This window comes from Rosa rugosa, chromosome 3 (genome assembly GCF_958449725.1).
Source record: "Rosa rugosa chromosome 3, drRosRugo1.1, whole genome shotgun sequence".
NCBI classification, from domain to species: Eukaryota; Viridiplantae; Streptophyta; class Magnoliopsida; order Rosales; family Rosaceae; genus Rosa; species Rosa rugosa.
The window spans coordinates 36,248,035-36,262,020 of NC_084822.1; the positions used below are offsets into that span (position 1 = coordinate 36,248,035).

Consider the following 13,986-nt stretch of genomic DNA (forward strand, 5'->3'; position numbering starts at 1 on the left):
CCTGATCCCAACAAGTCCTCCCCCCTTGAGAACAAGCTTGTCCTCAAGCTTGAAAGCTAGGAAATTTGGAGACAATGTCACGGGCCACCTCGCAAGTGACATCTTCAATAGCTAGTCCAGCCCAAGCAACCAACCACTTTGTGATAGACTTGTTACGCTTAGTGACCACTTGCATATCGAGAACTCTCTCAGGTTGCCAGTCGAGTGCGCCACTCTTGTCAAATTAGGGAAGGGTTGCAGCCACAGGAGTCTTGTCGCCAATCCTCTTCTTTAGCAACGACACATGAAAAATTGGTGAAGCTTTGAGTGGGGAGGGAGATGCAGCTTGTAGGACACTTTGCCAATTTTGGAGGCGATCTGAAACACGGGCCATAGAAGCGCCGGGGGGGGGGGGGGGGGGGGCGGCTAGCTTATGAGATGGTCGCCGCATGAGCGATTGCTGACAGTAGGGATGCAGCTTCAGGAAGACCCAATCTCCTTATGCAAATTCCTTTTCCGTGCGGTGTTGATCAGAATATTGCTTCATCTGGTTTTGGGCAATAGCCATGTGATCCTTCAAGGTGCGTAACAGGGCATCTCGGTTTTGGAGGGCTAGATCCACCGTGTGATTGGAAGTGGGTGATGGAGGGAGGAGGGTGGTTGTACACGACTTGGAAATGGGGCATCGTGATTGTGGAATGGAAGGTGGAGTTATAGCACCATTCTGCCCAATGCAGCAGGTTTGACCAATTGTGAGGTTTATCATTGATGAAGCAACGTAGGTAGTGTTCTAGAGTGCAATTAAGGACCTCAAATTGGCCGTCAGTCTGTGGGTGGTAGGTCGAGCTTCAACACAACTTCGTGCCTTGCAATTTGAAAAAGTGCTCCCCAAAAGTGGCTGATGAAGATTTTGTCCCTATCACTGACTATGAAGCGAGGCATGTCGTGAAGACGGAAAATCTCTCTGGTGAAGATTTTGGCAATCTGGGCAGCTGATTGACGGTGATGAAATGGCCGTATTTCGACAAACGATCGACCACAACTAATATGGAATTCTTGCCCTCAGATGGTGGAAGGCCATCGATAAAATCCATAGCAATGTTAACCCAAATGTTTTCTGGTATAGGGAGAGGTTGGATGAGACCAGGGGGATTGACAGCTTCATAGTTATTGCGTTGACACTGATCGCAAAAGGCCACATTCCGCTTTACGTCTCGCCGCATTCCTGGCCAAGCAAAGTTGCGAGCAAGGTGAGTGAAAGTTCGGAGGAAACCGGAATAACCAGCAGCCAAGGTAGAGTGAAATTCATAAAGAACCTTGCTTCTCCAATTTGTATTCTGAGGAATGAAAATTTGGTGCTTGTACATGAGTTGGCCATCCTGGAGAGTGAAACCTTTCTTGGTGGGTTCAACAGCTTCCAAGGCTGAGATGATCATACTGGCTTTGGGGTCAAGTTTGCAAGCACCAGAAATAGCAGGTATACTGTCAAAGATGGGGGAGGAGAAGCCTTGGATGCTGCAAAATTCATGGCTGCGAGAAAGGGTGTCCGGAACTGTGTTGAGATGGCCGGCCCTGTATTGCACTCTGTAATTGTACCCCAATAGCTTGGCAACCCATTTATGTTGTGCAGGATTCTTTGGGTGAATATGTGTTGTAATGGTTGGTGATCTGTGATTATGGTGAATTGGTTCCCAAGCAGGTAAGGTCTCCACTTTTCTGTTGCATATAACGCGGCAAACATCTCCTTCTCATAAATTGATAGAGATTGGTTACGTGGTGATAGAGTCTTGCTAAGAAAAGCCACCGGCGCGGGTGTTGGTTTTGTGTGAGAATCGCCCCAATTCCTTAGCCGCTTGCATCGGTTTCGAAGAAGAATTCATCTTCAAAGTTTGGAAGGCTGAGGACAGGTGCAGTGGTGATGGCAGTTTTGAGAGCAGAGAAGGCTGATTCTGCGTTGGGTGTCCAGAGGAAATTTTCTTTGTTCAGCATTTCATTCAAGGGCTTTGCAATCAACCCATAGTTCTTGACAAAGAGCCGGTAGTAACCGGCTAGGCCCAGAAAGCCACGTAGAGCCTTGATGGTGCTTGGTTTGGGCCAGTCTTTAATGCATTGCACTTTGCTATGATCCATAGCAACTTCTTGGGCCGAGATGATGTGGCCCAAATAATTGACACTCTCTTGGACAAAATTACATTTGGACAGTTTCACATACAACTTATGCTCATGTAAAATGTTCAACACTTCTTCAAGATGAGTTAAATCAGAATCTAAGTCTTTGCTATACACCAAAATATCATCAAAGAAAACAAGCACATATTTGCGGAGAAGATCACGAAAAATATGATGCATGAGTGCTTGAAAAGTAGATGGTGCATTAGAAAGGCTGAAGGGCATTACCACAAACTCGTAGTGTCCCTCATGTGTCTGAAAGGCGATTTTGTGAATGTCCTCAGTGCACATCCATATTTGATGGTAACCTGACCTTAGGTCCAACTTGGAGTAAATGGAGGACCCATGAAGCTCATCTAACAATTCGTAAACCACCGGAATTGGAAAACGGTCTTTGATAGTAACCCAATTTAATTCCCTATAGTCAATGCAAAACCTCCAAGTGCCTTCTGTTTTGCGTAGGAGCAAAAACGGGGAAGAGAATGGGCTAGAGTTGGGCCTGATTAGCCCTTGTTTCAGCATCTCTATTACTTGGGCTTCAAGCTCCGTTTTCTGTGAATGGGCATAGCGATATGGCCTTACATTTACTGGGCCTGTGTTGGGTGCAAGTGGGATTTTGTGGTCAATGGCCCGAGATGTGGGTAGGCTTGATGGGGAGTCAAACAGGTGAGGGTATTTTTGTAACAAAGCCGAAATTTCAGGTTTTGGGGAGGTTTGGGCTATTTCAGAGAGGATGGAGGAGAGATGGCCAACTGTGTCAAGTTGGTCAGATGGGATAAGGTCAAGGATTTCAGAGTCGGCTATGGGCTTGGTAGGGTGAGCGGTGATACTGTGTAATACATGGCGTGTGCCATTCACCACGAAAATCATGATCTTGTCGAGGAAGTGCCACCCAATAAGGGTGTCAAGCCATTGAACTCCGAGGACTAAGTCCTAACCGGCCACCTGCAAAAGGAGGAAGGAATAAGTGAAACTATAACCTTGGGTTTGCACGGTGATGTCGTGAGAGATGCCGGAAGGAAAGAGGACATGGCCCGATGCGGTTGTGAACTGAATAGCAGTTGGTGTAGCAATAGGCAAGCCCAGTTTGGTAACCACTGCAGGGTTCAGAAAGTTCATCGAAGCACCGCAATCAATGAAAATGTCAATGGGTAAGTCTCCAATTGTACCCTTCAATCTCATCATCTCGCTGAGGGTGGTAGTGGTGATTTTGTGAAGGGGGTATAGGGCTGTTTCATTTTCAGGAGCCTCTTCGATTTCAATAATCAAGGCGGTGTCTTCCGGTGACTGAAGATAATCAAGTATAGCGAGGAAAGGCTTTTTGCAGACATGACCCTCATGGTATTTCTCATCACAGTTAAAGCAAAGGCCTTTGGCACGACGCTCTCGTTGTTCGGGAATTGAAAGGTGGCGAAAGGGTGGTTGTCGATGTGACTGGGAAGATGGTGTGTTTGTAAGCAGAGGTCGGGGTTGGGCAAATTGGTTGGGGGTGGTTTGATTGCAGGGTAGTTTGTGGGTGACTGGGTGTTGAAGTGGGGACGGTATGGAGGTGGAAACTGATGTGAACGAGAGCAGAAGGTATGAGAGTAGCGAAACTTGTTGTTGCGGTTTCAAAGCAATGAGCTAGGCGTTGGGCTTCAATTAGATTTGTGGGATTCATGGCTTTAACATCGTGCATTAGCTCAGGCCGCAAACCGACGATGAAGATTGGTAACAGCTCGCTATCTGGCCAATCTGGAGCTTGCACGAAAGTTTGGTAAAGGATGAGACGAACTCATCAACGATGGTAGTTTGCTGGAGGTAAGCTAACATACCCTTGAAATCGGAGTTGCTGCCGGAGTCAAAACAAATGAGAAAGGCAGTGACAAACTCCTCCCAGGTCGGGTTGGGGTGGCGGAGCTCATATGCGCACATCCAAACGGACGCGTCGAGAGCGAAGTGGTTAGCTATCAGCTATACCCAATCATAGGGAGGGACGTGGTGGGAACGCAGGTAGTGCTCTGCCATTGAGAGCCAGCTAAGGACATCGTCGCCGGTGAAATGAGGGAGTTCGATTTTAGGCGTTCTGTAATGCTCGTGGTTAAGAAAGAATTGGTTAGCAGGGCGGTGGTTTTGTGGTGGGGGTTGGTGGAACTGATGTGGTTGGGATGTGAATGGTTATTGTGGGGTTGAGGTAATGGTGAAAAATTGTGGGGTGGAACTCATATGGGGGTGTGGACCAAAGGAGGTGGATGAGGGGTATGTAGGAGGGGTGTAGAAACCCGAAGCAGGTTGTGATGAGTGTGGAAGTGGAGGAAATGAAGGTGAGTTGGGATGTGTAGTGAGTGGAAGGGAATTGGGGTTCAGTAGTGTGAGTTGGGGGTGGGGATGAAGGTGTGAGGTAGCCCAGAGAGGTGGTGGTGAAACTCAGAGCCGGGGAGGTGGTGTTTGTGGTGGGGGTCTGGGGCTGCCCTTGGACCATATTGGAGAGCATGGTGTTTTGGAAAGCTGCAAACTGGTGTACCATCAATATTTAGCTACGAGCTATGGCTTCCATGGTGGTAAGAGGGTCGTCGTTTTCAGATATGAGGATTTCATTCTGGGCTTACAGAGTGTCCACCGTAGCTTGGAAAGTGGCTAGGCGATCTGTAGAGATGGAAGTGGTGGTGGAAGTGGGTGGTGGTGGGGTGTGGGTGGGTGGTATTGGAGGGACTGCTCCGCCGGCAACTGTCGTGGATGGATGTTGGACTTGATTGCCACGCATCGGTGGCTCTGATACCAGATAGTGGGATCAAAGATTAAAAGAAGAAATAACAAGGTAATTGAAATGGATAATTCATTGATGATTTCAATATTGATCCGTTGCATACATATATAGCCTAGTCTCATACAATCTACTCTAAACATGTGGCACATGACCGCCACATCTTGAGAGAGAACAAAAAGTGCAATTGCAGCTAGTAAGGGATGGGTTGCAGACTACAGATGCAGAAGACAATAGCCAAACTGATATGTGTATTGTTGTCCTTGAGTTGTGCAGGTAATGTCTGGGAATTAGTGAGTTGTGTTGGTAATTGGGCTTAGGTCTGGGCTTGATCCCAACAAGGACCTAAGGGCAACTCCAACAATAAGTTCTATTTGGGGGTGCTATTCTCATTTTAGCATCCCTTGTTGCACTATTCATATAAGACTCAATTCTCATCTCCAACAATGAGGTGCTATATAGGGATGTTATTTTCACTATTCTTGATTAAAATATAATATGAGTATAATGTTTATGAATATTATATTAAAAATATGTTAATTTAATTAAATAAGGTAAAAATTTTCATTTTAATTTTTATCATAATATTTAAAAATTATTCTTATCATTTAATGAATTTTTTTGTTGTGCTGTGCCAGCATATATGACGAATAATCAAATTATTTAGAAGATATTTTGATGTGTTGTGTTGGCATTGACAAACAACCGAATTTGGATGTGATTTCATCGCCACGTGTCAATCTCTAATTGGCTGTCCAAATTACAGTTGGGTCTTTGCCCGCCACGTGTCATATCTTATCTGATGATATCATTTCAAACCATCCATAAATATGGGGTCATTGTCATCCTCATCTCTCACAAATTCACAAACACTTCTCATATCCAAATCCTACAGATCTCCATATTCTTTACCTTTTGATTTTGTCAAACCGTTTATGCAATGAATCGTTTGACGAAATGGTTGCAGAAAAATCAAGAAGAGGCCGTCATGAGAAACCGTCGAAGAGCCATGATGATGTCTGTTGTTGCCTTGCAAATCCAAACTCTAGAAGATGAGGATTCACAATGGGGTTGGTTCTTCGGAAAGTCAAACTATAAGGCCAGGGATCTTCGACTCAAAGCTCAATACTTCACAGATCTGTGCAGGTATAAACCAAACATATTTCGTAGGCGATATAGAAAATGCAACCTTGGGTCTTTGACAGGATGATGCGCAACGGGGCCAACTACGACCCATATTTTGTTCAAAGAAGAGATGCTAGTGGGAGAGTCGGCTTATCCACTGAACAAAAGCTGACATGCGCCATGAGGATGCTCGCGTATGGCATCACAGCTGACTTTTGCGATGATTACCTAGATATTGCGAAGTCCACAGTCATTCAGATTTTAGAGCACTTCACGAAAACAATCTGGAATGTGTATCATGAGACTTACCTCCGCCGACCAACACCGGCAGATTTGTGACGGCTGCTCGACAAAGCTACAGAAACGGGATTCCCGAGGATGGTCGGGAGCCTTGATTGTATGCACTGGCAGTGGAAAAATTGTCCCACCGGATGGGCAGGGCAATATACTGGCTACAAGGGGAAACCGACAATCATCTTGGAGACGGTGGCGTCCTACGATACTGGATTTGACAAGCCTTCTTCGGACTTCCAGGTTGCTTGAATGATATTAATGTCCTTGGATGTTCACCGTTGTTCAATGACGTATGCTTTGGTCAAACTCCTCAAGTGAGATACCAGGTAGGTAATAGGCGTTATGGCCAATGTTATTACCTAGTTGATGACATATATCCTAAACAGGCGGCATTTGTACAAGAAGTTAGAAACCCAAGGACGCCACAGACACAACATTTCACAAACATAAAACAGAACCACGTGTGACAATTGGATTATCAACTCAAAACTTCATTGTATTTGAAGACACAATCGTGTGGCCGTCCTCCAAGAGACGAAACTGGGCAACCTCTGGATGTTTCACCTGATTATTGATGGGGGAGATGGAAACATAAGTTGCACAAGATTAATATTGTGCAGAAATGAAGAAAAACTCATCGACTAAATCAGTATTAGAAGCAACAAAACTTACCATTACAATCTTCTGGGAATCACACTTGAACTGCACATTATGGCCGCGTTTGTTTGTGTGGATTAATAATTGGATAGGACAAAAATATATCCAAGCTACTGTTTGGTGGTTCAGATTATTCTGGGATTGGATATTTAAATCTTGTCAAAGTAGGACATCAACTCCCGTTGGAAAGGTGGGATATGCACAACAGTACAAGATTATAACGAGAACCATCCTTGGACCTTGACGAAATGACCACCATCCTCTTCAATCAAAATACAAACCCCAGCCCTTGTATCATCCTCAGTGCGATCTGATCGAACCTGAACATCCCTCCACTCAATCTCTCCGTCTCCGGTGGCGGCGGTGTGAGCTGTACATCCCTCCTCCCTCGTTCTATTCCACTGCGCTAGCTGGAGGCACCTCATTTACACTCCTTTCCTGGACACAATTTCCCACCAGACCTCCTCCACCGTCTTAGGCCTCGGCGGAGGCGCTGCTGTTGCAGACGTCGCGGAAGAAGCTGTCGACAGTCATTGAGCCCAGCTAGATCGGCGTGGGATTGGCCGTGTTAATGTAGTTGGTGGTGGTGGTGTGGTGTTTCGGGTTGAAAAGTAAGAAATCAAAGACATCGAAGCCCAATGAGGAGGAAAAGTTGAGTACAGTTGAAGAGTTCTCGCTGGAGCGATTGGAGAAGAAGAAATGACCTCTGTTCATCTTTCTTTGGGTCTCAAACCTTGCTTCTTCTTTTTTTATTTTTTCTCTCACTTTTTGCATCTTTATCCATTCCGGCTCTAATCCTATAATACCAAACATGTGCAAGGAGGATAACAAATCCAATCTTATACTAATCTAATCTAATCATGTATCTTAATCCAATCCTATCATGGTTGCCAAACGCAGCCATAATGTCTTGTCTCTATCCCACGACGTCCCTGTCAAAAGCAAGATAAGATATGTGAAGACAACGTAAACAACATTATTTAAAAATATTGAACACATCCAATATTCCGCACACGACACCATTTTTAGCATCCATGTCTACCACAGTAATAATGCCTACTTCATTCACTCTATTTCCAGTATATACATAAATTATCTTCAACATAAACTAGTTGATTCAACAATTGAATAAGAATCCAGGAGGGTTCTTAGGTTTTTACCATCCCTTCCAAGACAACTAGGTCTGCATCAGTGGCCAGGTAAGCAAGCTACCAAGCTTTTGTGACACGCTTGCAAGATCAATAAGGACCTAAGGGCAACTCCAACAATAAGTTCTATTTGGGGGTGCTATTCTCATTTTAGCATCCCTTGTTGCACTATTCATATAAGACTCAATTCTCATCTCCAACAATGAGGTGCTATATAGGGATGTTATTTTCACTATTCTTGATTAAAATATAATATGAGTATAATGTTTATGAATATTATATTAAAAATATGTTAATTTAATTAAATAAGGTAAAATTTTTCATTTTAATTTTTATCATAATATTTAAAAATTATTCTTATCAATTAATGAATTTTTTTGTTGTGTTGTGCCAGCATATATGACGAATAATCAAATTATTTAGAAGATATGTTGATGTGTTGTGTTGGCATATATGACAAACAACCGAATTTGGATGTGATTTCATCGCCACGTATCAATCTCTAATTGGCTATCCAAATTACAGTTGGGTCTTTGCCCGCCACGTGTCATATCTTATCTGATGATATCATTTCAAACCATCCATAAATATGGGGTCGTTGTCATCCTCATCTCTCACAAATTCACAAACACTTCTCATATCCAAATCCTACAAATCTCCATATTCTTTACCTTTTGATTTTGTCAAACCGTTTATGCAATGAATCATTTGATGAAATGGTTGCAGAAAAATCAAGAAGAGGCCGTCATGAGAAACCGTCGAAGAGCCATGATGATGTCTGTTGTTGCCTTGCAAATCCAAACTCTGGAATATGAGGATTCACAATGGGGTTGGTTCTTCGGAAAGTCAAACTATAAGGCCAGGGATCTTCGACTTAAAGCTCAATACTTCACAGATCTGTGCAGGTATGAACCAAACATATTTCGTAGGCGATATAGAATGCAACCTTGAGTCTTTGACAAGATGATGCGCAACGTGGCCAACTACAACCCATATTTTGTTCAAAGAAGAGATGCTAGTAGGAGAGTCGGCTTATCCACTGAACAAAAGCTGACATGCGCCATGAGGATGCTCGCGTATGGCATCACAGCTGACTTTTGCGATGATTACCTAGATATTGCGAAGTCCACTGCCATTCAGATTTTAGAACACTTCACGAAAACAATCTGGAATGTGTATCATGAGACTTACCTCCGCCGACCAACACCGGCAGATTTGTGACGGCTGCTCGACAAAGCTACAAAAACGGAATTCCCGAGGATGGTCGGGAGCCTTGATTGTATGCACTGGCAGTGGAAAAATTGTCCCACCGGATGGGCAGGGCAATATACTGGCTACAAGGGGAAACCGACAATCATTTTGGAGGCTGTGGCGTCCTACGATACTGGATTTGACAAGCCTTCTTCGGACTTCCAGGTTCCCTGAATGATATTAATGTCCTTGGATGTTCACCGTTGTTCAATGACGTATGCTTTGGTCAAACTCCTCAAGTGAGATACCAGGTAGGTAATAGGCGTTATGGCCAATGTTATTACCTAGTTGATGACATATATCCTAAACAGGCGGCATTTGTACAAGCAGTTAGAAACCCAAGGACGCCGCAGACACAACATTTCACAAACATAAAACAGAACCACGTGTGACAATTGGATTATCAACTCAAAACTTCATTGTATTTGAAGACACAATCGTGTAGCCGTCCTCCAACAGACAAAACTGGGCAACCTCTGGATGTTTCACCTGATTATTGATGGGGGAGATGGAAACATAAGTTGCACAAGATTAATATTGTGCAGAAATGAAGAAAAACTCATCGACTAAATCAGCATTAGAAGCAACAAAACTTACCATTACAATCTTCTGGGAATCACACTTGAACTGCACATTAGTGTCTTGTCTCTATCCCACGACGTCCCTGTCAAAAGCAAGATAAGATATGTGAAGACAACGTAAACAACATTATTTAAAAATATTGAACACATCCAATATTCCGCACACGACACCATTTTTAGCATCCATGTCTACCACAGTAATAATGCCTACTTCATTCACTCTATTTCCAGTATATACATAAATTATCTTCAACATAAACTAGTTGATTCAACAATTGAATAAGAATCCAGGAGGGTTCTTAGGTTTTTACCATCCCTTCCAAGACAACTAGGTCTGCATCAGTGGCCAGGTAGGCAAGCTACCAAGCTTTTGTGACACGCTTGCAAGATCAATAATCTCCGATGAATTGAGAAGACAAAAAGGCTATTCATAGATTAATAATTCATAATCCTTTAACAGACTCGCATCAATTCAATCTGACAACAAATACGAAATACCATTCCCTTACCGGCAAATCATTACCGGAATTGGCAATGAAAAGATTTGTAGTATCAAGTTATCAACACCCTTGAGCTTCCTGTGGTTGTCCTTCAACTGTTGAATTGTCGCTTATAATGTCAGAGTCAACCAAGATTTTGAATAAAATATATTCTAAAAGTTTTGCTATTACCTTTACCAAAATCTCAATTAGTTCAGGGTAGGTTACGTTGTTGATAGAAGGCATGTCATTAGCTGCCAACATAACCTGCAAAATAAGAAAGAGGTGATCATGTCAAAGTAGACTAAAAAATGCAACTCATTGAAACAGGGGGCATAAAACGCAATTTAAGTTCTTGGAAAAGAAAAAGAAATCAGCTCTCGAAACTTCAGCAAGCTTCAATAATAAGGGCAAGTAAAAAGGTCAGGTAACTCCACTGAAAGCTTTTGTTCTAAAATGTAGTTATGTACAAAAGAACCATCTTATAATGCATATCAATAAGTATCAGCGTGATGTAAGCTCAAATGTAAAGCTCTGATGCGACCAAATCAAAGCAGTGGAGAATTAAACCTTTGTTAGTGCAAAATATTGTAGAATTGGCATTTCCTAGCTCAACAATCAAGAGTCATTATAACTAGGAATTGTTCATCTCTTGGGACTTCATAAATATGGAGATTTCCAAACAGAAAAGTATACTTTCCTCAACTCATCATCATCAGGTATAAACTGCATTCATATTGCTTGCTGTTTTAGGACTGAAGGTTCTTATCTATCCTAACTTAGGATGAGACTTGCGTTTCAATCATGTGTGTCTAAGTTAAGCTGGCAGCTTGTCTTAAGCTTGCTTTTTTAATGTGTCTGATCTTAAACAAACGAGTTATCTTTATTACACATACACAGTGACCGGCTCCATATCTTTATAAATAGGTTATCATACTCAGCTAGCCATACACTTGCATTGAGAGAGCACTGTTCTTCAATTTCTCTTATCCTCAGATGTCTCTAGAAATGCACTGAGCCTAAATTTTCTTTGAGAATGTCTTAGTAAGTTGTTCCATGTCTAGCTTCCAAAGGATGTTCAAACTCGGAAAACCATACCTTTAGAACACCATCTGTGTATGTCTTCATGTGTGTTGCATACATGCCTTTGTGCCTTGAGATGATTGACGATTATGTGGAGAGTTGTGCCATTTGAAGAATGACGAAGGAGGTTCATATCCATCATTCAGAATCAATAGCAAATTAGCAGATACAGAGCTGCCTTCTAGATTGGGTCTAGGAAGATTGAGTGTTTGTAAATTCTTTATGTGCTAATTTCTTTAGTGGCTTTGTTACAGGCATAGTTCCCGCAGTTGTTTCCCTTTTCTAAGGGTTTTACTGTGTCAACAGATTTGGTGTTTGTGTGTGATGTTTTAGATTCTGTTGATGGTTTGGTATTTCAAGAAAGTACGATCATAACATCGATCATTAGAGATCGATCTGCAGTTTCAATTAGGATTCAAGTAATACTGCAATCTTATTTTAGGATGCGAACCAGCCTGCACTCCTAAGACTGATTCCTAAAGTTGTTGACACATTGACTCATTTCCATTAGTTGGCAAATATATATCCATTCTGTAATTACAACCTTAGTTGGATATTAACTTGATTGTCAATCAACTTTACACACACTTCTATGTAACTATAAAATCTGTATACCTGTGCAGAACCAAGATCAAATATGTTTCCAGCAAATTAATATCCCTCTATTCAGATTCTCTACCCGCTTGTCTTCATCTTCAATAGCATCATTAAGATCCACCACATTCTCAAACAGGGATATGGCCTTTGCATTCTCTTCATCCTAAATGTTTAATTCAAAACTCCAATTCAGTCAATGACACAATTCATTACAATAAACTGCAATACAACAGTTAACAGAGTCACTCACCTTGACTTTCTTGAATATATCTCTGAACCCCAACTCCCTAAGAATCTGCTCACGAAGTCTGCAAAGTAGCTAAAAGATCCCCCAACCCAACCCGAACCCCCACAAAACAGTTCATATCAACACAATAGCAGTAACATCAGCACTAAAGTGGCAATCAAAATTAACATAATGCTTACAATGCAATCAGGCGGACTGCAATGACTCTCAGGATCCTTCTTCAAGTCCTCAAGTATTTCAGAGTACCTTCCAGGCATAATCACAAACAAGTTACAGTCATTTCAAAAATTAACCTAATTAGTTGATTCCGAGTTGTTTTAACCAGAAAAAAGCAAAGCAATCAGAAATTCAGTGTAGTTTTACCTTTGAGGAAACGTTTCAGCTTTAGCAGGAGCATCATTGACAGTAGCATCACTCTCAGCTCGCTTCCTGCTCCGAAAAAAAAATAGATCAAATTCGCAAACAGAATAAGAAAAACAAAGTAATTAGGGTTTAGGGAGCTGAATGGGGATTTCTTGAAGGAAGGGATGGAGTTGAGGACAAGGTCGATTTGGCATGCACTCATTTATAACAGTTCTCATGATTCTCAACCATGCACTCAGGTATATTTTCTAGGATGCAAAATATTGTAGACATGTTCGATTTGGCATGAGTACTGCAACAATTGATTGGTTCTGATAATGAACGGTCTATCTCTCTCAATTTGTTACTTGTAATTACTAGATAGAACAAAATGATTAAGAAAACTGCTTTGTAAATGTAGTATGCACTTTCCAGTCAACACAAAGATTGCTAACGCAGTGTAAACCTCTCCACTGAGGAAACTTCACTGCGTGGCTTGTAACGTAGCCAACACGAGAAAATCAATCCACTATAACTCAAATGAGTTTTCACTATACAAGTAGTGTTGTTCACAACAATCACTTTCACTTAGCAAACAGCTAACTTGTTTTACAACTGTTATAACTCCTAACTTAATTATCACTCTATCAATTGAACCAATCTTCCAGTCTTCGTTGCACTCAACGTCTCACTGATCTTGAGAATCAAATATGCGAGTGACAGAGTATGTAAGGAAAAGAAACATATAACATGCAAATAGAGTTTTTTCAGAAAATGACTTGAGTAAACATGTGCAGCACAAATACGACAAGTTTAGATGTATAAAAACTATACTCAATGAAATCAGTTTCAAAGCCTTTTATAGAGGAGCAAGACTCCCCCTTAATCAAATCTCTTTTTCATATCAAATAAGATAAACAAGGAAGACTTTTAAAACTGATTTCGATAATAAATCAATACTTCCTAATTACTTGCAAATCCAATCTCTATTTGATAGACATCTCAAAAACCTTTTAATGCAGATACATAGATCAAATCAATTAAAACCGATATGCATATCAATCCTAAATGTAAAGTGATATGGAATGAATACCATCTTTAACTCAAGATCAATGAGAGTGATTATCCTGGATTTTCTCTTCAAGTCTTGCATGCCTCTTTGATTCCTTGAGTCACCGGGAAAGTTGGAGAAGTCCTTTCCTAGTCTTATGCAACTTGTGCTCTCCTAGTTACCTTGGGAAAGTTATGTATTGAGAGGTAATAGCCCAATATCCTTACATTACTATGTTTC

At 41.8% G+C, this 13,986-nt stretch overlaps 1 pseudogene; it reads right to left on the reverse strand.

Annotated features, from left to right (window-relative positions):
- Positions 1–9,769: 9,769 nt before the first annotated feature.
- Positions 9,770–12,918, reverse strand: LOC133737664 (damage-control phosphatase At2g17340-like; annotated as a pseudogene).
- Positions 12,919–13,986: the final 1,068 nt, after the last annotated feature.